General features: G+C 42.0%; 1 long non-coding RNA gene across 2 annotated transcripts in view; it reads right to left on the bottom strand.

Moving 5' to 3' along the window:
• The window catches only part of LOC128321971 (uncharacterized), a 48,206-nt gene that overhangs the window by 4,213 nt on the left and 16,734 nt on the right, over positions 1–27,259 (bottom strand). Inside the window, exons 1-2 of one of the 2 annotated variants that reach the window (XR_008305446.1) lie at positions 7,462–7,569; positions 4,716–4,835 (exon numbers count right to left, since the gene is read on the bottom strand). This is a non-coding gene — a long non-coding RNA (uncharacterized LOC128321971). Of the gene's footprint in view, positions 1–4,715; positions 4,836–7,461; positions 7,570–27,259 lie in introns of those variants that run through there. The other variant, XR_008305447.1, reaches the window with a different exon arrangement.

Genomic DNA, 27,259 nt, shown 5'->3' with positions numbered 1-27,259 from the left:
GTTTCAATCTGGAATCGTGCACTTGGAGGCACAGTCATCATTTGCAAAATGCAAACTTTCCAAACCACCCTGTGGTTCAAACGGGTTTCATTCTGTTTGAACATGACCCTAAATAAACTAAACTATAGATCTTGCCTGTGCGTTTCTCACTGGTAAGGGAATGCATGAGGACGTGGTACTAAGAGGGGGCAGGGAGATTTAAACGAGGGCGTTTTTACTGGTTTATTCTCAAATCACTGGAACAGTTTTACTAACGTTACAAGAGCAATAACAGCGAAATTGCTGTTGCTCTTGTAATGGGTAAGCCAAGGACAGCAATAATAAACTTGCAGCTAATTGGTAGTTACAAGGAAGGACAAAGGCACAAGGTGGCTGGCTTTTTATTGCCCTATCATTCTACATGTGCTATTTGAGGAAACCCTTGTAAATTGCAATGCTGGGTCTGTTTTACCATCTGTCCATCTCACTTTTGTTCAGGATCCTGAACAGTCATTAAGGCCGTACACACAACCACTGCAGCCCAGCAGGGAGGGTGCTGGGGGAAGGCAAGACCAAACTTACTATCCCCCCAGACGATCTTCAGTGTTGTGTGTGGCGACCCATGCTGCTCCCAGCCGCACGGAGCTCTGAAGGCCAGGAAAAAGAGTCTTGGCCTCCAGGAATCCCTAAATGTATTTTTGAGCAGCGTGGTGCGTGTAGAGATTCCCCGTGAGCCGGTGCTCTAAGCCCATAACTCCATATGCTCAGGCTGCGTGCAGCTCAAGCACACACACAACCCCAACGCCAGGGTTAAGGGCATGCTCGCATCCTTAACCCTGACCAATGGCTGGGCTTAGAAATTGGTTTAGGCAGCGTAGAAATGCTGGGAGTGGGAGCGATCCTGGTACTCCACACGAGAAGCCTAACTCAGGCTGAGCTGCCCTAGCCTGGATTAGGCCGCTCATGAGCATAGCCTTATTGTGTATGGAGGATTCAGCAAAGCTCATTTGCCCTAAACTACTATTGTAGAAAGTATGGGGGGACATGCTGAGAGGCCTGATTTTTTTTAGAGCACAGCCATTGGCAGTGGGGAAACCTTATCAAGAAAGGCAAACACAACAGTTTGGTTCTCAACCTGGACAATAAATCAAATCTCCTAAGGCATTACATGGATCCACAGAGAAGTCTCCCATTAAGAGTCAGATTATTTACAAAGCAATCCTTAACAAGAGTCACTACAGAGAAGGTAAATAAAGCAAAACAGAAGGCTGAGGCTTCTGTACACAGCTATGCATTTTTAAAAATGTCTGCTAAGCATTCATTTGTATCCTGCCAACTATGTATGGGTCTTTAATGACTTTAGACCAGTGACTCACTCTGTCAGTCTAACCCACCTCGCAGTGTTGTTTTGAGGATAAAGTTGGAGGCAGGGCCGTAACTATAATAGGGCAAGGGGAGACAGTTGTCTGGGGGCCCACTGCCTTGGGCCCCCCCCCAGAGGTAAGTCATATGACTGACTCCCCCAGCCATGCACCCGCCCGGGCTTCCTTCAGTTGTATTCATCCTCCGAAACTGATGTGCGTGTTAAGACCTAGAGCTACCAGAACAGCATGCTTTCTCTAGTACCATTAAATGCCTTGCATTTAATTTACAAAACCTTTACAAAACCTTGCACAATTTACAAAACCTTTTTAAAAATAATTTAGGATGATTTATTTATTTATTAGTATTAAAACTTTTATACCGCCCTTCCAAAAGGCTCAGGGCGGTTTACATTAAAACACCTAATGTTCTATTGTGGTACATAGATAGATAGACAGATAGATATAAAGTTTTACTATGCTTTTTGTTACCACTATTCAGCCTCATTTAAGATTTCTTTACTTCATAAGCTGAACTTCAGTGGGCGGGGGGGCATTTTAAAATCTTGTCTCTGGGCCCGCTCCAACCTTGCTACGCCCCTGATTGGAGGTGGGCGACCACATATGCTGCCATTTTGCTCCCTGTAAGAAAGGCAAGATACAAATATATGTGATACTCAAAAGATATAGTGGTAGCTACAATGAGCCACTACAGCAAGCTGCACAGCTTTTGCCTTCCAGCTGATTTTGGACTACAACTCCTATCATCCTCAGTCACAATGGCCAATAGTCAGGGATTATGGAAGTTGTAGGTCCAACATCTGCAGGATGGCCAAAGTTGTGCAGCCCTGCTCTACAGCTTTACAAGGGCACTCTGCCTTTGCAGGGAGCCAGAATACCAGCTGCAATGCAGCCTTGCTTCACAGCCCAGCGCACAGGAAGAGGGAGGAGGAAGTGATTTTCAGCTTGTTCCCTTTCCTGTAAAAGCCCTGTTCACAGCCAGTGATATGCCCCTGAGGGTCACACAAGCCTCAAGGACATATTCCTGGCAGTGAACAGGGCTTTTGCAGGGAGGGGAGAAAAGCGAACATTGCTCCCCACTCCCCATCCCCATCTGCTCCCTGGGAAGGCAGGCCTCTTGCTCCACTCTCACAAAGCTGCAGAGAACATGGGTTACTATCTTTGGAGAGAGAAAAATCCTCCAAAAATTAGGAAAAAGCAGCTAAATCTTAGACTGGCCTATAAGACCGAAAGTGAACGGAAGAACCTTTAAATTACACACAAACATGTGTGCATGTGGATTTGTTTGTTCCTGTTCTCTTCCTGCCTCTTTCTTTCTCTCTCTTCTTCACGCACATACATACACTCACATGTTTATACTGTTAGGCAACAGCATTAAGACATAGGACTAGTTCGCATATGCATGGAGATAACTTGATTTAGCTGCAATTGATGACAGCTGGCAGATGGATGTATCCACTGTGAATTGACTCTTGTCTGAGAACAGAGATGGAGGAGATGCAGTCTAGTAAACTGCATCTTAATCCAGACAGAAATGCTCTTGGTCAGCTGATCCCATAACAGGGAATCAACCTGGAAGGGGTAGCACCTCCCTTAAAGAAGCAGGATCACCCAGGACCAGTGATCCCTCTAACAGGGATTCCCAGATGTTGTTGCCTACAAGTCCCATAATCCCCAAGCAAAAGCCACTGCAGCTGGTGATTCTGGGAGCTGTAGTCAACAACATCTGGGAATCCCTGTTAGAGGGAACACTGCCCAGGATCTGGCTTTGCTCCTGGATGCTCAGGTGGCAGCTGTGGCCAAGCATGCTTCAACCCACCTTAGGTTTCTACAGCAGCTCCATCTGTTGCTCAGAAAGAGGATCCAGTAACCATCTAGCATGCCATAAGCCTATTCAGACAGGGTGTCGAATAGGCCTTCTGTGAGGCAGAATGAGGCAGTTGCCTCAGGGAGCAGGTTATTGAGGTGGCAAGATGCCCCTCTGCCCTCTGCTTTAAAGGGAGAAAAGGGGGTATACACAAGGGGAGGCAACATTTGGCACCCCACTTCTGGAGCATAGAGGCCTTGACCTGCCACTGTGTACACGTTTTTGGGTAAATGACTGTATGTGTGTTCATTGCAATACTGAACATGGATAAAGCTCCGCTTATATTCAGGGGACCGATCAGAAGCATACTGAACATGCATTCAACGTAACATATGAATATCTGTGCAGATCTCTACATGCACACACTGTACACAGACTACATGCATTGAACATAATATGTGAATAAGGGTATAGGTACAACAAGATTGAGTACTGGAATGTGCTCTACCTGAGGCTGTCTAAAATTGTATATCCTGTTTTTCCTCCCCGACATAAATCTTGATTTCTTGTGAGGCAGCTCACAATCAAATTTCAAGATATCAATAAAAAGCAGTAAAAATAATCAGAAACAGCAAACAGCAGCAGCAGCAGTCAAAACTAAAGTACATGAAATGCTTGCTGGAACACAACATGTTCCATTTGTTTGCAGAACACTGGCAAAGTGGGAACTGATCAAACATCTCATGGCAAGGAGTTCCACAAGCTGGGTGCCACTACAGAAAAGGCCCTATTGCATGTCACCACCAGTTATACCTCTAACAATGGCAGAACACATAAGAGGGCCTATTATATCTCTCACACAAACCTCCTCTACTTAGCTTAACCTACTTCACAGGATTGTTGCAAGGATAACATGAGATAATTACATGTATGATACTCTGAGTTTACCGGCGGAGGGGCAAGATACCAGTGTGATCCACAAATACTAATAAAATTATGGCATTTTCTTTGTCTGCATTATCTATTCAAGTCAGCATTTCTTGATGCAAAATTTGGAATTCTCCCTGTAGCATACACAACTATCCCATCTTTCTTATTTATTCACAAGCAGAGACAACAATGCTTCTGAGATGCTATTGGGAACTGTAATCCTTTCTTTGCTTATTGCATCATCTCTCTCCATTAATTATTTTACTCCCATACTATTCAAATCGGTTCTCTGACAAATCTTCATGTTTTAGGGCAACTTACCCCAAACTCCCTGGATGGCTTATTAATACCTCTGTTACCACAGAGAAAGGGCGGCAAAAGTGATACATGAAAGTGATGTAACTTTTGGAAAAATATTATACAGTGCCAATTCATACCCTCTGAGACTCAAAATTACTCCCACAGAGCTTAAGGGATGCAGCAAAGCTGACTCCTAACATCTCTGCCCTCAGATGAAAAGCAAAGCACAAGCTAAGCTGCCTCTCAGTAAGGCTTCTCACATAAGCATGTGTGAATAGTGCGGAAGGTGGGGTGGTGGGAGGCAAGATCCAGCTTACCTTCCCCCCAGATGATAGTTGGAGATTTCCTCAGCATGCTGCCGCATACCCAGATGATCCATGCTGCTCCTGGTAGTGTGGATCACTGGAGACCAGTGTTGCAGAGAAATTATTTATCTACTGTAAGTAATTGAACAAGAACCCAACTTCAACTGAGAAACGAGAATTTGATATATATTACTAACTAAAAACACAGGCTAAGAAAATGATAAAGAAACTAATAGTCTCTTATGCAGAGAGAGGGAGAACCTCTCAGTTTGAATTCAAGACAGCAAGTAAGGAGCAGACAACACACACACAGTGACTCCACCCACAAGCCAGTACACAGATCCATTCAAATATATACAAGCATGCCCAACACAAAGAACTGAGACAACGTCCATTGCAAAATCCCAACAGCCAGGACAAGGGGGCCCAGCCTCCAGGAATCCCACAATGCACTGTGTGATGAGCACAGCGCATTCAGGGATTCCCCCAGATTCTGTGTATGCTAGGGCTGCATGCAGTTGAGCATACACAAGACCCTGAGGCTAGGGTTAAGGGAATGCTCACCCTGGCTAAAGGTTAGAAGTCAGGCTACCCACAAGGGCAGCCCCAGGATTAGGCTCAATCCTGGTGGTGCACACGAGCAGCGAAACCCGCTGGGCCGCCCAAGCCTTGGTTTGACTGCTCATGTGCATAGTGTTTTCCTGTTGCTCATCATCTTGCATCCAAAAATACGATCAGCTTGCATCCAAAAATATAAAATACTGTCCCATTACAGCACCACTTGTGCTGTAACTGGCAAAACATCCACAGACATTTTCCTCAACATGTGGAATAATGATGGTGTATATCTTTCCCAAATTACCATCAGAGATTTGTAGACTTGTACACTCATAAAACATTCACCAAGGTGGCATTGATTCAAATCTGTTTGGTTACTGAAACAAGCTGTTTCAGAAATCTGTTATCAGATTCCAGAAAACAGATCTCAGTCTTTCATAATGTCTTCGTTCCATAGCTGATAGTGTTTTTTAACATTATGAAGTAAAATAGAGTGAGAATAGTATGCCAGGTCTTACCGACCTGATTCAGTTAAGCAGTCCAACACATGTGAACAAGGTTATCTATTAGCTTTAAGAAGTTTGCACACATTATTTTGTTTCTAGTTTTAACTCTTGAGGCTTTCATGGGTTTCTATTGAAATATGAAATCATAATCAGAGGTCAAGGAATAGATTAGTAAAACAATCCAATTGTCTTGGACAACAGGAATATGCTTTAATTGGAAGAAGGATAAAACGTGGAGCAAATGCTGAAATTAAAATGTGAGAGACTTTTTGCAATTGAAAAGTCAAATCTGCATTCCACTCTCAATTGCAAAGGCTGAGGCTTATGAACACAATAGAAATCTGGGGTTTTAAACATAAGATTAACCTAACAGAAACTGAAGCTGAAAATCATGCTCATATTTGATTGATTGATTTCTATACTGCCCTTCTAAAAATGGCTCGGGGGGGTTACACAGAATAATAAATAAATAAGAAAGAAAGAAAGATGGATCCCTGTCCCCAAAGGGCTCACAATCTAAAAAGAAACATAAGATACACACCAGAAACAGTCACTGGAGGTACTGTGCTGGGGGTGGATAGGGCCAGTTACTCTCTCCCAGCTAAATAAAGAGAATCGCCACATTAAAAGGTGCCTCTTTGCAAAGTTAGCAGAGGTCGCATTAGCAGGCATTAGCACTGGTGTCATGTATAAAATCAAAATATTAAACTTTTCTTTCTTTTTCTCTTCAAAACCTTGTTCATTATTATTATTATTATTATTATTATTATTATTATTATTAATTACATTTATATCCCGCTTTTCCTCCAAGGAGCCCAGGGCGGTGTACTACATACTAGGGACCTGAGCAAGCATGTCCTCCTCCTGCTCTGGTGTATCCTTCCAATGTACGTCCCCTGCTAACTGGGCAAAGAGGCACCTTTTACCGTGGTGATTCTCTTTATTTAGCAGGGGGAGAGTAACTGGCCCTATCCACCCCCAGCACAGTACCTCCAGTGACTGTTGCTGGTATCATGTTTATTATTAACATTTTATATCCCGCTCTTCCTCCAAGGAGCCCAGAGCGGTGTACTACATACTTAAGTTTCTCTTCACAACAACCCTGTGAAATAGGTTAGGCTGAGAGAGAAGTGACTGGCCCAGAGTCACCCAGCTAGTACCATGGCTGAATGGAGATTTGAACTCGGGTCTCCCCGGTCCTAGTCCGGCACTCTAGCCACTACACCACGCTGGCTCCACATTACGTTTTCCCACTTTTTCAGAAAGAACAGTAAAAATAAAAAATACATTTGTTCAGGTATTTTGTGTTCCCAGAAAGAACAGTAGAAAAAGGAATAGGGTTTCTAGCCAGACTTACCTGAGGCAAAGTTTTCATCTACAAAGCCTTTTCAAGAAAGGGCAAATGAGGCAGCTAACACAACAACCCCCCCCCCCATCCCAAATCCTTTTTTGAGTTCTAAATGGTTCAGAGGAAAGGTGAAATACACACTTTGACAGATCCCAATGGAAAGAAAACAACAACAATTATAATTAATAACAATACCCTTCCTAAATGTATCCAATATCATTTTGAAATGTAATGAATCTCTGTTGTCATGTCTGTTCTATGAAGGCTATGCCAGAATTGTCCTCATCTTTGCCATTGCAACTAAATATATTAAAGGTCAGGTTATAGCACAAGCTTTTGTACCTACCGTCCTCTTTACCCAGAATAATTTTCATGGGCCCTCCATTCCAACTTTTCTGATTGCCATCATACATTTCTTCCTTCTCCTACCTGGCAGAACAGACCCACTTTTTACTTCTTGTGAAACAGGTTCTAATGATTTTTCAGTAATATTTTATACTCTCGCACCAACAACTTACTCCTCATTGTAAAAATTCAAGTAGGTTAACATGTGGGTAAAAATAAATAAAAATAGATTTGTCACAGAGAGCATGAGGAGGGAATTGTTTGGGGCTTTTTAGTCTGCAAATCTGTGTCACATAATACTAAAACTATCTTTATCTCTTTCTTGATGTGCGAGAAGGACTGCTAACTGAGCAAAGCGACACCTTTTAAAGTGGTGATTCTCTAATATTAAGCAGGGGTAGAACAACTGTCCCTATCCTATCCGGCACAGCATCGCTTCAGTGCAGAGGCATAACTAAGGGAGAGGGGGCCCGTGTTCGCCCCTCTCCCCAGCAATCCCTCAGAGTGAGGGAGATAATGAAGAAAACAGTGAAGAGGGGAGCTGGAGGGCCCTCAGGAGCTGGGTGTATATGCGGGTTCTTTGAACCCATCCAGTCAATTATAGCTATGCCCCTGCTTCAGTCGTTGTTGCTGATGTCTACCTTGTGTTTCTTTTTAGATCGTGAGCCTTTTTGGTACAGGGAACCATCTTATTTATCTCTAATTTATTTTTCTATAGAAACAGCTTTGAGCACTTTTGTTGAAAAGCGGTATACAGAGATGGGCAGTGTCTAAAATACAAGTATTTAAAATACATATTTTCAATACTTTTGTATTTTGTATCTAAAATAGTTGTCAGGAAAGTATTTTTATACATTTGTTCAGGTATTTTGTATTTTTAAAATACATTGCTGAAACCAAAATAAATCTCAGCCAATCATTGCTTAGCTTTCTTGCTTCAGGAGTTGCCTTTTTATTGCAAGCAGGCAGCTCATTGGCTTCCAAGTATCCTCCTGTGTGTGCTCTGTTCCTCCCTCCCTGCTCCCTGAAGTCTAAACAGTTTTACTCTGCTGCTACCCAGACCCCAGTCCCACACCAAAGGCTGCCCCTCTTTGGCGGATGGCTTTGACAGCCAACTGCAGGCAATCCACCGGCTATACTGTCGGCTGCACCACCAGCTTACTTTCTTCCAATTTATGCTCCCAAAGTCTCCAGAAATCTCCCCTCTCATGAGAGATCTCTGGTCCTCAGGGACAGGTGGAATCAGTCAAGCACTCAGGTAGAAGGCACAGGTAGAACAGGAGAGCAATCAACCTGCAAGCAGGCTCATCTTCAGGTCTGGGACTGCAGAAACAAACCTTTTTGGCCAGATCAGAAATGTGCAGGCCGGGCGAGACCGCTATTGTTCATCAGGAGAGGTCAGGGAAGCTGGCAGAATCTACACCCCCTTCTTCTCCTCACCCTCTCTGACCTCCCAACTTTTAAGATGTATTTTAAAATACGATTTTGTATTTTTATTGATTCTTTACCAAGTATTTTGTATCTAAAGTACATTTTTAAAGTATTTTGCCCATCTCTGGCGGTATATAAATCTTAGCAGCAGCAGTAGTAGTTATTGTTGTTGTTGTAGTAATAGGACTGAGCTCCTGAACATATTATCATTGTATGGAAGGAGCAGATTCTGACAGGTGCAGCATTCCCCACCAGAGCATGACAAGCAGCACCTATTGAAATGCCCTCTTCTGCATAACAATTAAAGACACAGGAGGTCTGTTCTGTACATCTAGTATCCCCTATTACTACAACCATATGAAGGCAATTTGAATGTAGGGGAGTCCAGTTTTGTAATTTTTTTTAATCTGTTAGATTATAACATCTTGAATACATTAAATACATCTTATTGCAGCAAGATCTTTGTTATTCCAAAACTCACTAAAAGAGGATGCAGTTTTCTACAAACACATGTGTTCTCTATCTTCCTTGCTTTATAATTAATTATATAATTATAAATAAATTAAAATAAATAAATTATAAATTTATAATTATAAATACCCATATAATTAGTCAATTTAGCCATTGTTGCACATTCATTTTATATTTTTAGCTAAATTACTTTTAACTGTTATTTTTATTATATGTGTTTTAACTTTTGTAAACCACCTTGGGATTGTTTTTAATGAAAGGCGGTATATACATTTAACAATAAATAAATAAATAAATTCCATATGTGTATCTGTGTTTCGGGGGAGAGGGGTTGTTGTTGTTTTCTGTCAGTCTCCAATACTTTCTGTTAGTCTCCAAGACTTTGAATACGGAACCCCCTTGTTGCTGTAGCCATATAGGAAAAATATTTCTGTACATTTTATCCTAATTCTTTGCATAAATGTGCACAAATGCAACAACTGGTCCAATTTTAAATTGAGATCAGTAATATAATTTAGTATTGAAGGAATACAAGTCCAAAACTTTGTTGCTGGACATTATATAAAAGTTCCTATACGATGCCTGCATTTTCAACACAGAATGTTAAGGAATCCAGTTTTCAACTTGAATGAGATCCATGCAGGAAGCTGGATTTACTATCTTATTTCAAAAATTGAACCTTCATATGCTTCTGGCGTCACCTCCAAAAAGTTGTGGTTTATATGAAGTGCATTAGTGGTTCTTGACCCAACATTATTACTACACAGCTGTTATGATTTCAGGACATGCTCCCACAATGAGCTGGAAAGAAACCAAGTAAAAGAAGCCTTCGCTTGTGGACAAAGGAAATGTGGATGAGTTTTTACTTTCAACTCCTCCAAGCTCTTGTGGAAAAGATAAAAATAAGTAAATAAATAAAAACAAAATGAGTTGAAGCCTGTAGTGGTGTCCTAGGTAATAATTAAAGCTATTTTCAAGATACCTGTGAAAATGTCCTTAATCTGGTTTTCTGAGCCCGATCACAAGAATATTTAGAGAGTTTAATTCCTCCAAATTAATTTCAAGCATATAATTTCAGGCACACTAAAATGAAAAATGAGTACAATTGCCCCCATTTCCATGTAATGTGTGCCAAATTAAAGAATAGAAGGGAAATTATCCTTAGTGTAGATTAAGTAATTCAAATTCCTACTGAATCAACACATTTATATTTTTACAGGAATCTTTATACTAACAGGAAATTAATCTGATTTACAGATTTTATCTCTATGAGTGCATAATCAAGATGACTTAATACTGACTAGTTATTATTACTCCATGTCTTACTCACAAATAGATGGTTAAGGGGTGGATTACTCCTCCTTTCACTTATGAGTAGAGTCAGAATTTTAATCTGCTATAATGTCTGTAGGAACAAACAAACAAAAGTGATTCTAGATTAATTAATGTGAGATAAAGTGTATGAACTAGGGTATGTGGATCATAACGAACACATTTCCTACAGTTTGAGGGGCTTTTGAGATGGGGAGGTGAAGATTTCCCCTTTGAAATATAACCTTTAACTGCTGTCATATGTTCCACATGTGCTGTACACTTTCACATTCAGGATGGTCTCAGATTTGCAGCCTAGTTCTATTTGTGGATTTGTGAGGACTACAATCCTGTCCAGGGCTGTCCTTATAGAGCCCTGGTAGGGTGCGGGCCTTAGGCAAATCAGCCACTGCAGGGGCTTTTTCCAGTTAATTTTAATTGCGGGTTATAAGAGTGGGGCCCAGGGCAGCTGCCCTTCTTGCCCTGACCTAAGGACAGCCCTGATCCTGCCCTAATTTTTCGTTCAGTTCATCGTAAATGCTTTAAGAAAATGACTTCCAGAGTACAGATGTTCCTCCTAAAATTATGTGGTTTATTTGATTGGATTTGTCTCTTGATGAAATACAGCTGTTTTCTCAAAAATTAAATTGAAAAGTAAGGTTGTGAGGAGGGAGAAGAATAACTGAAGCCATTGTGAATGCTAAGTCACACTCCACACCAGTCCTAAAGCTCATTTTGCAACCATGCAGGGCATTAGTTGCCTATCTCTTCTCCTCATATACAATGCAACTATTCTTTCCTGGTCCCTGCAGAAATTATTTGATTGACTCTCTGAAATTCCATGCACAGCCCACAAAGTTCCCTTCAACTAAGGAATATTGCTCCCTCCACCACACACACGCACACCACATTATGGCAACAGAGGACGCACTGAATATGCTCAGTGACCCCTGATACCATCCCCGTGAGCCTAATTAATTACCATTTATGTGGGCCAGCTAGCACCTAGAAAATTACATGGCCTTTGAAATGAAAACATGCAATGCTGATGAGTAATTAATGCCCTATGAAAAATAAAGTTGTGCGAGAACACCTAACCCAAAATTGCTCAACACTGAAATCTGTTTAATTGAATCCCATAGCCGAGAAGAGAAGACAAGGAATGGATCCACTTTTCAAGGAATTCTGGTAAACTAACCATGTCAACGATCTTTAAATAGCCCAAATCGTCTCGGAGGCTAAAATGCTTTCTGAATCCATGCAGCTGACAATGTGCAAACCAGGTTTGGTGCCCTTGTCAGTCTTCTCTCTCCCTTGTTTATTCAGAGGGGGCTGCAACGCTGGGTAATCCCATTAAGTTTCAGCTGCTACACCATTCACAGTGATTTACTATCACACAGCAGTAGGGTTGTTTTAAAACAAGTTAAACCCAAATGTAAACTCCGGACTTGGCAGTGAACCCAGTTTGTGTCACACATCCCAAAAGGGGGGGGGGGAGCCAAGTTGCTTATAAAAGATGGATTCATTTCATTTGTCCTCTGAGCCAAACAGTCTCGATTCCTTAGGCCCTGTGGTAATAGAACAGCATGGAATGTGCTTTGCTACAGCTAACTAGCCCCTAAACAAAAACCTGCAGCAGTCTTACACGTATCTGCCAACATTTAAGAAGCCAAAAATAGGGCGGATTTATAACTTTATCCTACCATCTGCCACGCAGTGAAAAAGCAGACGTCATTTTCACAAGCAATGATAAGAACCCTGTTTAGTCTAGGTTACTCATTAGTTACTCGTTAATTTTGTTAATGCAAGACAGAAAGCAGGAGAAAGACTTTCCTAAATCAAATGTGCACCAATAAGAACATAAGAACAGTCCTGCTGGATCACGCCCAAGGTCCATCTAGTCCAGCATCCTCTTTCACACAGTGGCCCACCAGATGCTTCTGGGGAGCCTACAGGCATGAGCTGAGGGCATGCCTTCTCTTCTACTGCAACTCCCCTGCAACTGATATTTAGAGGCGTCTTGCCTCTGAGGCTGGAGGTGGCCTATAGCCTCAGACTAGCACCCACTGATAGACCTGTTCTCCATGAATTTATCTAAACCCCTCTTAAAGCCATCCAGGCTGTTGTCTGTCACCACATCTTGTGGCAGAAAATTCCATAAGTTGATTATACGTTGTATATTGTCATTTTGCCACAACCAGTTTTAAGTGACGCTCATTAAAATGGCCAAATAGGATTGGATAGAAGGGACATTGAACCTAGGAAAATAAATGATACAGTTTGATTAGACTGCACCCTTGCATTTAGGGAAAGTGAATCCTGTGACTCACTAGACTAAGGAATAAGGAGAAGAGGAATAAAGCAGAAGACCTCTGAGAAAGGAAATGACAGCAGCATGGTATAGTGGTTAGAGTGTTGGGAGACATACACACACACAAGTTTAAATTCTTACTTGTTTGTTTAGTATATTTGTTTGCTTCAACATAAGTTCCCAGGACAACATGGCATTACACACACAGGGATGGAGCTACAATAGAACAGATGGGTCCAAATAACCCATGCCCTCTGTTTTCAGAGCTGCCTCTCCCTGCCACAGGGACTGCCTCACTCACCTCCCCCTGCCCACTAACCAGCTTGCCAGCCACTCCCGGGTTGTATGCTGCCATGTTCCTTTCTGCAGCGGTATGCTGCACTGCCCATCCTCAGCAACATGTGCCCCCCCCCCAACAGCCCGCTGCTGCTTCCCAGCCACTCAGTGTTCTGGCTGTCCCGAGGTGGCTGGGAATGAGGGTACATGTGCACACACTTTTCATTCCAGGTCGCCTTGAGATCAGAGCCAGCTGCAGCACGGGCAACAGGAGCATGCCTTCACGGTCACTGGGGTTGTGTAGGCCACCTCCGCTGCACCTCCACCATAGTCGCCACCAGGCAGAAAGCCTGCCTCTGCTACAGGAGGGCTGCCTGTGAGGAGAACATGGGTCACCCATCCCCTCCTTCCACCACTGCGTGCACACACGCACGCACACCCCTGACAATAAAATCTTGACAATAAAATTTATAGCCTGACAATAAAATCCAGCAGAACCATATAAAAGCTATTAAAGGAAGCTATTAAGCATGCTGAAAATCCTAAGCAAATAAAAAGTCTTGGGTTGGGTTCAGAGGAGCACTCCCTGGCACACGCAATAAATCTGAAGGTGCCATAACAGCATGTCCGCCTTGATGTCAGCAGAGGATGTTTTGATGTGCTCTCGGGGTATCCTTTAATTGAATGAGGGGAGTGCTCATCTGAATCATCCTTCTAATTTGGGTTTTGGAGCATGCGTAAAAGGGTGATTCAGATTAAGGTTCCCCTCAAGTGACTGAATGACATCCCGAGAGGAACTCCAGTGAGGTCTGGGCAGGCAAACTCTTTATATATTATGTATTTGTTTATGTTATTGTTCAACTGTTATACTGTCTTTCATAAGGCATCGCAAAGCAGTTTACAAAAGTTAAAATACAATAAAACTCCATACAAATCACATTTTAAGCAATAAAACACCAAAAACAAAAAACCTCACCATAAAAAAGACAAGCAGGAGAGTTGAGAGACCTGACAGCCCCTAAATGGTAAGAGCCTGAAAAGGTCTTGGGTTGTTTTTTAAAAGCAGCCACAGATGTCAAAGAGCGGACATTCACTGGGAGAGCATTCCAGAGCGACAACAGAGAAGGCCCTGTCCTGCATGCATGGCAGTTAAGCCTCTCTCAGCATTGGCTCATAGAGAAAAGACCCCTCTGATGACCTTGTTGAGTGGACAGAAACCCTTGGGAGCAGGTGGTCCTACAGGTATCCAGGGCCCAAACCATTAAGGGCTTTAATGGGCTTTCTTGGGGTGTCTCTAATCTTATTGCATGTGCCAGGCAGTTTTCATCTGAGTCATCTCTTTGTCTGGTACTAAAACAATCAAAGTTAGCACCAGGAAGTTTTCCATACAGGGCTTTTAAAGCTCTTTAGCTCACATCTCCTTCAGAATGGAGGGTGTGCAATCACGTATTGGGCAGATTTACTCTGAAGCCCCTGCAAGTTATCAGGGAGCACTTCACACACAATTTGGGCTTTTCACTGCATGCTATACTGCAGCCCAATTTATATCTGGGGTTTAAAAAAATCTACTTTTTGCGTCAGTTTTTTGTTTTTTGTTTTGGACAACTTCGAGTTCGCAGTAAAGCCTCGCAGAAAACTTGTGGTAAAGCCTGCTGTGTGAAGAACTCCCTGGGAAGTTCTTCCAGATATGAGCACCATGACCAAAAATCTTTTTCTGGTCACCACCCATCCAATGTCAGATGGCTTCTGCTGGTAAACATTGGGTTGGGCAGGACATGTGATAACCAGGATATAGCCAGAGAGCTCACTGTGTGATCTGTAGTCACTTTCTCTCAGCCTAATCTACCACTAAGGACTGTGGTAAGGATAAAATGAGAACACTAGATTCACAGATACACCGCCTTGAAGTTGTTATTTAAGTTGAATTCAAATAATTATTCAAAAAATAAGAGGCCTGAGCCTCTAGAGCCATTCATTCTCAGCTGCCCTTCTCACTGAAGCCCAGCACTTAAACACAATAGCGGGACCCTCTATCGTGGAGCGATGCAATATCCCTTACAGGCTGAAGTAGGATATCTGAACTATATTTCTACAGGTGCACAACAAGCAAATAAGTTACTACAACATTTCAAGGATAAACACAAACTGAAATAATTTCATGTTCAGCTTCATTTAAGTGTAAAGCAGGCTTATCTTGCTTATGTCATACCCTAGGAGCTAGATAGAAAATGGCAGGATAACCTGTCATCTAGAAAAGTATAATTGCTCCCCTATATTAAGCTCATACCAGGGATGTTGTCACAGGGCTGGAAGTAGATACTGGAAACAGTTCAGATTTGTAATATCACATGATACTTGAACATTGCCTGGCTTGGGGTACCTGCATTAGTAGTCTGACATTTGTTCACTTCCTCATCAGTTGATTTCACTCCATGTTCTTTATTTGGTGTGCCCTTTTAAAAAAAATGTTCTGGAAATTATGGATTGGTTAACTTAGTGATTAATACATGATGGGGATAAAGCTATTAAAAACACATGTTCCACATACCACAAACACATGTTATCTTTCCATTGCATTGAGAAAATAAACTCTCATAAACACAGACTCATATGTGATCCTTTTGTTCACTGCAGGATCATTTTTACACTATAACCCAAACAAGGATGGCTAAATATAAAGAAGGATTATGCTCTTAGCAAGCCAGAGGTTGCTATTTTGACCCCGGCACTAGTATGTTTCCCAGACTATGGGAAACACCTATATCGGACAGCAGCAATATAGGAAGATGTTAAAAGGCATCATCTCATACTCAGTGGGAGGAGGCAATGGTAAACCCCTCCAGTATTCTACCAAAGAAAACCACAGGACTCTGTGTTCGCCAGGAGATGACACCGATTTGAAGACACACTTTACCTTTACCTTAAGAATAGCCTCCCCAGTGAGAGTCACCTGGCTTTATCACTTTATTCTTTTAGAAGCCAGGTAAAGACCTTCTTGTTCACCCAGGCCCTTTAAATTTGGGTGTTTTAATTCAGCTTTTCCAGTTTTATCTGATTTTTAACTAATTTTAAAATGAGTTTTTAATGCTGCTTAAGGTGCAGAAGAGGGCCACCAAGATGATCAAGGGGCCTAGAGCACCTTTCTTATGAGGCAAGGCTACAACACCTGGGGCTATTTAGTAACTACAACACCAGCAATGTACAAGCTTCCCTTTTATGCTTTGGACTTGTGGGCTGCATTGTATAATAGGGTGAATGTAGTCTGCATGAAGGTGAATCATGGGGATCATTTTTCACTCATGATACACAGTGGGCTGGTTCAGACATCACACAGAACCATGGTTAAATCTTGGTTTCACATTATATCCCCCAGCCTCAGGAAGTGGGCATGGCCTGCCTACATACAAGCTGGAAGAATTCCACTTCCAACTGTGGTTAGAAGCAAGGCAACATAAGTCATGACATATGAACCAACGTATCTTGGTTTATTTTAATCAAACTGCTTGAAATAAACAAATATCCGAATTAAAGATGTAAAAGTGGGTTTCAGTTATCATTTTATCTCAAGCAAATGCTCAAAGACATAATGTAGAACCAAAATTTCGACCTGAACTGGCCCAGAAGTACCCAACAGGTTACTTCCATTGTGGGTGCTTGCAATTTGCAGGTAGGTGGCTAAGGCTTTCACATTAGTCAAAGCAGATGTTGGAGTAGGCCTACAGTTATCACATTTTTACTGGCCTTGCTTCCTCACTTTAACAGCAGCCAGCCAGACAAAGGTTCAGTTGGTGACGCTTATCCTAGAACATATCTCCATGCCTGATCAAAAAACAAGACAAACCACAAACTCTTCTCCTGTTTAATTTCTGGATGTCAAGATGAAGGCAAAAGAGCAGGGCCAGTATTAAAAAGGTTATGCCCCTAAGTGCATTTGCTGGCTTTATTCTTACTAGACAGAGGGGACTTTCTCAAAGTGCATCCTGCCAAATGAACCTGTAATGTCTGTGTAAAAATATGTTCTCCTGAAAGTAGAGGTTTCTCAGTGAGAGCAACATCTCTATCTGTCTTGCATTCATTATGCACTCAAGCTTTTAAAGCCAGAAAATGAATAGTGAATGCCCCTCATAAATCTCACACTGCCCAAATACTCCTAGTGAAAGGAATCACTAGGCCAAGTGATTCCTTTCCTTCTTGGCACATCTTCTGTCTGTGTGCTTTGGCTTCTATTCCATCATCAGGCTTGGCAAACATTCACAGGAGTGTGACAGGGCACCGTTTCCCAATTCACCCATATAAGCATTAGAGATCCTACAAAAACTAAACTTAGGGGGAAGGATGCAGTGTTCTCTCTAGTTGTTTTCATATGTGTGCAGAATGAGTTTTGTTATGAGCAGTAGTATCAAGGCAGTGTGTGAGTACGTACATTCGGAATGGGGCCTTCTTGATTCAACCTGAGTGGGATCTAAAATTAACTGAGTGGATATCAAAAAACTTGTAAGTGTGCATGCCTTAGAGGGAACACTGGAAGGATATTGGAACATTTTGGTCCAACTCTGAGGGGTGCTTTGAATGATGGGTGCTTTGAATGGGATGTTTCAGATCCCATTAACATCTCTCAAGATGTGCTCAGTAAGTTGATCAATGTGCAAATCATTTTTGTAAAATATTGTAGGCAGGGGCGTAATTATAATAGGGCAAGGGGAGACAGTTGTCTGGGGGCTCACTGCCTTGGGGGGCCCCCCAGAAGCAAGTCACATGACTGACTCCCCCAGCCACACACCCGCCTGAGCTTCCTTCAGTTGTATTCATCCTCCAAAATTGATGTGAGAAGACCTGGAGCTACCAGAACAGCATGTCTTTCTCTAGTACCATTAAATGACTTGCATCATCCACAATGTACAACACTTCTTTAAAAAATAATTTAGGATGATGTTCTATATGCTTGTTACCACTATTCAGCCTCGTTTCAAGATTTCTTTACTTCATGAGCTGAGCTTCAGTGAGGAGGTGCCATTTTAAAATCTTGCCTCTGGGCCCACTCCAACCTTGCTAGGCCCCTGGTTGTAGGAAACCTGATCTACATTGCCCTCCACTGCCAACGACCCCAGATCTCTCTCCCTGACTGAATGGTCACCAAACCACAAACTTCACCTATCTGGGGTGTTGAGGGGTGGTGATGGTTGTGCCTTTTATGCTGAACTGACAAAGTATGGTGTGTTTGAGCCTTGCAAACCAGGGCTAGAGACCAGCTTTTGATCCTGTTCTTCAGTTCTTCCTTACAGGGCTTGTACCAGAAAACCAGGGCATTACTAACTGAACAGACATGAGAAGGAAGGGATATGATGTGAGAGGGCCAACCCTACTCGGGAAACAGGGTGAAGAGGGCCACTACAGGTAGGAGACTGTGAAATCAGCAGAAATCGTTTTCAGTGCTATAAGAGTGGCAGGTGTCAGACAAATCTCTTTCCTAGCAAAACATGCCAGATATAAGGTACCACATACAAACCGCTAAGCACTCTCTAAAGTCCTTTTTTATTCTGAAGCAAAAAGATGTTAAAACCTCCACTCGCACAGTGTTGTGAATAAGCAGGGACATCACTATGGTGGGGAAGATTGAGAAGGTCTGGACTGGTCCCCCCTTCCTAAATGTTCACCTTCTCAGTCTCTAGCCCTTTTAATTGTACAGACAGAAAGGATAATGTGCAGGGAGTATTCTAGCCAACTGCTCAGTGAGAATTAACCTCCTCCTGCCTTGCAGTCTTTTGCCCAATGAGTGCAAAAGCACTGGGATGATTGACAAGCCCTTGGGCATGTGGCAATTTTTTTTTTTTAATCAATTTTATCCTAACACATTTAATTAAATATTTTACAACATATTACTCTACTGGTGTTTAGGGGTTTGTTTGTTTGTTTGTTGCTGTTTAATATTAATTTACTAACAATCCACCAACCCCCACATATTATGTATTTGTATATAGTTTATTATGCTCCCCTGCATCATACCAAACTGCACAGAGATTTGTATATGGGGTGGTATATAAATGCAATAAAAATTTTAAAAATGCAATAAAATACATATATAAATAATACTATTACCCTTTTCTCTCTTTCCAAATGGATGGCTCAACAGGCTAATGGACAAGCCATAACAAACACTTCCAAGTTTACTCTCTGTCATCTAGATTTGGCGTTGTGTGAGGACAGATGTTCATCAAAGCCTAATTTTTTTAAAAACACCTTTAAAAATACAAATGTTAAATAATTGTTTAGAAACCAACTTTAAAAAATGAACACGTAAGAGTCCCTGACAAAATAGTTTGAGGGAAAAGATACATAATTGAAAGGTAAGCAAAAGGAAAACAGGGAGAGGTAAATAAATGGCCAGGGTCTTCAGGGTCAGGAGAGGAGAGGAGCAGGTGGTGAAGCGGATCAGGGGGGTTTAATGAACTGAATGACTTGCCCCTAACAATGGAAGGAGAACCTAATCTTATCCTTGGATCTGTACACATATGAACTTACCATAACAAATAAGTGCCACAATGGAAATCAATCCATCAGCACCATCTTACCGGGTGGACAGGAAGGAAAAGAACCAGACTAGATGCATTGTTCAAAAAACCTTAGTTAAAAGTAAATCTGTTTGCACATATCCATTTCAGTACTGTTTTCAGTTCACATCTGACAGACCTTTCAGTGGAATTGTGTGCCTTAAATGACCTGGCTAATGTCACCATGAGCAAGGCTCACTGGTCAATAAGATCATCAGCTTTTTCTGGAAGGATTTCTGTTTCTTGACCATTTCTGCTTCTCAAGCAATTGCTAAAGGAACAAGAGTTCTGCGGTGGGTGTGTGGGGGAATCTGACAACCCCACTGGATTGCTTCCACCCAAGGGTACTCCTTTAGTCACCGCTGCTAAGGCATTGCCCTTCCACAATTAGCTGGAATGAAAACTGAGATTCCACACAGCACATAACATAGTACTATATTATCCAGCAATGTCCTTCCCTATGGCCAAAGTCCTTTAATAATATCTACTTGTAACTAAATTATATGCCTGAGTAGCCTAAAAAAAAGTCAGATCTGATTGAAAATTATCAGGAGGGTCAACATGGCCTCCCAAGATAGTTGGGTCAGACATTTCCCAGTATTCCTATCGGACTCCGATTAAATGGCCAGTGCACTGCCTCTAGCTGACAGGCACCATGCAGGTCGCTAACAATTAAATAGCCAGCATGCAGCAGGTAGACCTGGCTTCTCGTGGGCCCTTTCTGTCTCTGGTGTGCTAATAGACTTGGTCTCCACCTCTCAGCTGAGAAGCTGCACACTGATCATCAATTAAGTAGTCAGCATGCCACCTCTCAGCTGAGAGGCAGCTCACTGGCTATTTAACTTGGGTTCAACAGGAATGTTGGAACTTCAGCAGAGTTCCAACATGACAGCAGGGAACTCAGTCAGAGGCCCTGACTGTAGGAGTTCCCTTTGTCATGTCTGAACTCGTTCCAGTAGTGCTCAGCTGGGCAACATGGCTGTCAGACCAAGACAACTGCACAGCCCTACTAAATTCCATTCAGCAAAGATCTCTTAATGTGGTTCAGCACATTTCATGGCTCCCCTGGTCCAAGTCCCACATCTGTTCTGACCAACAGATAATGTGGCCTTCAGCAAGCCACTCTTAGACTCACTTCCATTTTTCAGATGTGAAACTAACAGTGACCTGCCTCATTTATACATTAAGTGAACAAGAATAACTGGAAGTTCCATGAATCCTCAGTCAGCTTTACAAAAGCTCAAGCTACATAAACATAGGAGACATCTTTAGTTGGATGCAAGTATGAAAGTACTTCTGCTATAGCTCAGGGCTATAGCTTTGTTTGAACAAGCACTTGCCAATTAAAGTAATTCAAACACATCTCTTGTTCCTTTAGGAAAGAGCAGAGGAAGGGCACATGCAAAGAACTCTGTTTAGGCCTTTCTACATTAAATCAAATAAGATGAGAACAAAAGAAAAACATTCTACCTGGGAAATAGAGGAAGAAGTTAAATAGCAAAGCCATAAAAAGCAAGAGTGAGGAGCTACCAAGTACCTTTGCACATTTAAGCAAACAATAATATAAATGAACTTTCCCCTCTTTGTTTCAGAGGCTTTAAAATGTCCAATGACTAAGGCTACAGTTCTATACACACATAGGAGTAAGTCCCACTGAAACCAGAACGTCTTACTTTTGAGTTAAAATGTTTAGGATTGTGATGTAAGTTGTTGAAGTTCGTTAAGGCAAGAAATATGGCACTTTTCAAACCCTTTTGCCTTTTAGTCAACACAAGCAAAAAATAAACCATCACCATTTTCACATTTTGGCCCAGTCGTGACTTGTCCTAAGGAGCCAGGGAGGCACCAAAGGAGCTGGAGCTGCCTCTACTTCTTGGCAGTAGTTCAGGTTTGTCTTTTCTTTCCTGTCCCCTGTGCTGTGTCAGGCTGGCTATTCATCAGGCAGAGCTGCATAGTTAACTGTGCAGCTCTGCCTGATGAATAGCCAGCCTGCAAGCAGCAGAGCTCTCAGGCAGGGCAGGAGAGAGAGGAGGAATCCAAGCTGCTGCTGGGAAGCAGAGGCAGCTGCAGCTCCTTTGGTGCCCCTTAGCCACTACTGCTTTGGCCCAAATCCTATACACACAGCTGCTGTGTGCAGGGCTATCCTCAGCCAATGAGTAATCAGCATGGTCAGATCTGAGAATACAGATCCCCAATAATGGGGAAGGCCAATAATGCGGAAGGGCAAGGGTATACCTAGATTCAGTCTTCCCACCCTCCAAACAATGGCAGTTGTATATCTGGTAATATACAGGTGAAACTCAGAAAATTAGAATATCGTGCAAAAGTCCATTAATTTCAGCAATGCAAATTAAAAGGTGAAACTGATATATGAGACAGATGCATTACATGCAAAGCGAGATAAGCCTTAATTTGTTATAATTGTGATGATCATGGCGTACAGCTCATGAAAACCCCAAATCCACAATCTCAGAAAATTAGAATATTACATGAAACCAAGAAAACAAGGATTGAAGAATAGAACAATATCGGACCCCTGAAAAGTATACAGTGTACTGTGCTTGATTGGCCAGCAAACTCGCCTGACCTGACCCCATAGAGAATCTATAGGGCATTGCCAAGAGAAGGATGAGAGACATGAGACCAAACAATGCAGAATTGCTGAAGGCCGCTAATGAAGCATCCTGGTCTTCCATAATACCTCATCAGTGCCACAGGCTGATAGCATCCATGCCACGCCGCATTGAGGCAGTAATTGCTGCAAAAGGGGCCCAAACCAAGTACTGAATACATATGCATGCTTATACTTTTCAGAGGTCCGATATTGTTCTATTCTTCAATCCTTGTCTTCTTGGTTCCATGTAATATTCTAATTTTCTGAGATTGTGGATTTGGGGTTTTCATGAGCTGTACACCATGATCATCACAATTATAACAAATTAAGGCTTGACTTATCTCGCTTTGCATGTAATGCGTCTGTCTCATATATCAGTTTCATAAAGCCTTTGAGAGTACATGCAGATGTATTGTTCTGTGCTATGTTCACCATCTGAACATACAGGATTGCATTCAAAGGTTGCCTTCTTCTGATAGAAAGAGCTTCCTCTGGAAGGAGGCTTCCTCCAAAGGAAGTTCTCCTTGGATGTAACTCAATGATTTCCAAGCCATTTGTTTAGAACTTGAATTTACTTTGTATTTTCAGAGCAAAGGTAGTCTTCATATTATTTCTGAGTCCAAAGGAAATTGCCAAGTTAGTTGCTGATAGTCAAGTAGATTCTGAAAATATTTTAATTTCCCGTGTAATGTCCCCAGCCACAATCTATCCTCCAGACCACCGGTATAGCTGCGTACACAGGAGGGGATCAGTGATGGCCCACTGCCTTTCCAGATTTTAAACCAATGAAACCAGATAATCCAGAAACTCTGGCAGCTCTCCAGCTGGAAAATTGATTTACATATATACAAAGATAGCAGTAGTCTCATAAAAGGTTCAGTCCTGTGATACAGAAAGTTCCTGCTTGCCGCCCTCTGCAGGACTAACACTTGTTGTGGGGCTTATGCCCCACCCCATAGCTACCACTGGAGACATCCCTGTATTCTAATGGCAACCACCCAGTCAGTCACACTGACTGAAAGTACAGGGCTAGTTCTGCTATGCTTCCCAAGTTGGAGCATGGTTGTTGTATGAACAACAATGACAGTATTTTCAATAAGAAGCCTGTGTGCAACTTCAATAGGATACATCTGAAATTCATCTACAATAAAATTTTATTATTTTTTATTATTTTATTTTTATTATAACATTTTTATACCGCCAAAAACTTACGTCTCTGGGTGGTTCACGACAGATTAAAAACAAAGTAAAACATTCGTTAAGACAAAAAGGGGGGGGGGTTGGACAACATTACAACAATTTAAAAAATTTAAAATAATATTTTTATAACAGCATTTAAACCATTAAAACAACATTAATTAAAAGCCTGGGTGAAGAGATGTGTTTTTAAAGACTTTTTAAAAGCTGTCAGAGATGGGGAGGCTCTTATTTCACTAGGGAGTGCATTCCAAAGCTTCGGGGCAGCAGCAGAGATGATACATCTGCTCAGAGCTCCAGCATGCAAGTTGCTCACATTGACTGTCATCTGCACCAATACTGCACTGGCACAACAGCATTTTCCTTTGTATGGCAAATGCATGATTTTCAGCAATCCCGCTTTCCCTCTGCAGCCCTTTGTGCCACTCAAAAATATGCCTCTGAGGGTTGAGGAACCTTCAGAGATGTGTTTCCAGGAGGTACGGGTGGCTGCAGAGGGAAGTGGGGTTGGAAATTGTGCCCCCCCCCGCAAATGATAGAAAACACTGTTGCATATATGTGACCTTAGTCTGGATGTCAGCCCCTTAGTCTGGATGTCACCCCAAGGTGGGAGTGGGCCCTAGGCCCAAAAGTGAAGATGGGCCCCTTCCCCCACCTTCTTCTCCAGAGAGATGTGAGAGAGAAAGCAAAGAGCAAATTGTCACCTAGCTCCCTCCAGGGCTCAGGCCCAGGGCATTTTCTGTATCCTCCCCCGGCCGCCCTGCCCTTGCTCCATTGTAGCTGCACCCCTGCATGGCTTCTCAACTCACTGAAACGTGTTCATTCTTATCCCCACATTCCTATGAGGACCCAGGAAGCTTTCTGACTCAAGAAGCTGCCTAAGTCAGGCCACTGGTCCATCTAACCTAGCATTGTCTACTCTGACTTGCAGTGGCTTTCCAGAGGTCTTTTCTGTCACTTGCTACAGTTGGGGATGCCCAGGACTGGACCTGGGCCCTTCACCATGCAAAGCATGGGAAACCCCTGAGCTAGGTCTCTTCTTCTTAAGACCACACCTTCAACCAGAGACAAAGACAGTTCTCAAAAGGACCACAGAGCTCAAATGTACAGGGATGTGTTTATTAATGGCTAAATTTGTCTCTGCATCCTTCTGTTATTATTATTTTTCCCATACAGTGCATCACAGACTACTGGAAGGTTTTATTCGTTATCACTAGCACTGGTTAAGTGTTCTTACTACAGAGCTGCAACAGCCACAAGATCTGCATTTCTGCCCAAATACATTCCCAAATAAGAATGGTCCAATTAACACCTGAAATTCAAGAAACACTCTAGCACTGCAAAATAATAAAGGGCAGTCTACATTTGGTAGCGCTGTGCCATTCTGAAACTAAGGGCATCTATTACATTCTGTGGAGATTAAATGTCCTAACGTATTAAATTGTGACCCTTCAAAACAGGGAAGCATCAAGCAGTGCTATTTTTCATAATCTGCAGGGCTTCAAGCTGAACCATGCCTTCTAATGGCTGTGCATGTTTAAAACTTCCAAGTAAATCTTCTAGTTAAAATGTAGCTTTTTCTGGGATCTAAAGATGGAACATTAAAGGGAAAAAGTCAGCAAATATGAAAGCACAAGTATAAAATGGATGAATGAATCTGTGTATTCAATATTCCTCCTCTGTTCCCCTCCAATAAAAAAAAAAGTCTCACTCTGGGTTATAGAAAAAAGGGAAAGGGAGCTAATGGGGGGAAGGGATGGGAGGCTTAACTTTTATTTATTTTAGTGTGATCATTTGGATTACGTTGGGGGGGGGGTGGGGGGGAAGTATTAATGTATAATCTTTTCCCTGTGCTATACAACACTGCCTGCTTTTAATTTGGTATTAAATTGAAACACTCATTTTGAGTGGCTTTGAACGGCAGCCAAAGCCTCTGCTTGCATTGTGTTGGCAGCTGGGTAGCCTTCTCAGCCTTTTATTATTATTTTTCCCTCTCTCTCTCGCTCTCTGTCTCTCTCTCTCTCCTGCTTCATCTACCATGCCTTTTGCAGACAACTGAAAGCACTTGTCACACTTCCAGGGTTTTAAGCCTTGCCTTGTCTTCAAGTTGAAACACACCAACTGACTGACAACACAGGTGAATTGGAGGGCTGCCCTGACTGCTGAAGTTTGCACACTCTTTATACAAATGCCACGCTAATGCCTAACAAAATGCCAAAGCCATGAACATCTTGGCTCACTTGTCAAGACGGTGCAAGAAGTAGGAACCTGAATACGTAAACAGCAGAAGCAAATTTGGTTGCGGGGGTTCCCTCTCCTGGTTTTAATCACTGGCTACTTAGGTTGACAGTGGGAAGGTTTTTGCAAGTTTTAATGCAGGTTCTTATATTGAGCAACTGGCCTTCCTAAACCCAACACAGCATATTTCCAGTGGTTGTTGCTAATGCCTACCTTGTATTTCTTTTTTAATGGTTATTTTCTATTATCACTTTGATAATTCTTTTGCTGGAAAGTAGTATATTCATATTAACAATAATGTATTTATTTAATATATTATTGTATTACTAATGTATTTATTTATTTTTTATTTAAGACATTTCTATACCGCCCAAAACTTGCATCTCTTTAGAATAAGGAGAACATGCACAATAATAACAATAAGGGAAACATGCCCCAAGGAGTGATGCAGAACAAGCCAAGCTAGGCTGTGGAGGAAAACACAAAAATCCACAGAAACTAACTGGTCATTCCCTTTTTTATTGTATTATACACTTATTCCATAGGCTGCTCACAAAATGGTTGAGGAAGGTGCTTTGTGTTTTGCCTTTATTTTAGAGCAACGAAACATAAAGTTTTGTGAAGCTAAAGAATTCACTGCAACCTCAGCTCATTCTCTTAATTATTAGCATTCACAAAAAGAGAGGGGGAGAAAGTGGTCCCTTTTCAATTGGGTTGAGAAGGGAGCTCTGCTTATCACAACAGGTGCACAGGCCACTCACAAAACCAGAAGCAGGCCAACATTGAAATTCTAAGAAATTACTTGTTCTCTTTGTCAGTTGCACACACAAGCAGTGTAAAGCCTACTTGGAAGGAGATATTGTGTCCTTGTAAAGGACAGAAGGTGGGGGGGGGAGGTTAAGACTGAAAAGGGGTGACGAAGCCTAGAGAAAAAGGAAAGGAAGACAGGAAAACTCAGCAGTCTGTTCCCAGAAGACATTTGAAATACAAAATAGGAAAGATGATAGATTAAAATTTGAGATACACTGAATTTCAAAGCAGATTGTGAACCACCCAGAAATTTGCGTATAGGGTAGTATAGAAATGTCTCAAGTAAGTAAGTAAATTCTGCTTAGTCTGATGCAGGATGCTGTATAATACACAGGCTTGCAGATCCCTATACCAAAAGATGGTGGTCAAATTACAGATTTTTCCTGTTTTGGTAAATCTTCCTGCAGCATCGTGATAGGTGTCTATTGCAAAAAGAAGCTGTGGAATCCTTCCTTAAAAACCAATACCCCAAATATACCCACCCAAAGTATTTAAATGAACATGATCAGAAGGGTAATTATTTAGCAAACTAGCAACACATTGCTTATCTTTGAACACTCGGTAAGAAAATGATAGAAAAAGTCAATAGAAA

Source organism: Hemicordylus capensis, chromosome 4, assembly GCF_027244095.1.
Source record: "Hemicordylus capensis ecotype Gifberg chromosome 4, rHemCap1.1.pri, whole genome shotgun sequence".
Classification (NCBI taxonomy): domain Eukaryota; kingdom Metazoa; phylum Chordata; class Lepidosauria; order Squamata; family Cordylidae; genus Hemicordylus; species Hemicordylus capensis.
Note: the sequence above shows the minus strand (reverse complement) of the source record. Positions and strands in the feature narration are given on the sequence as shown.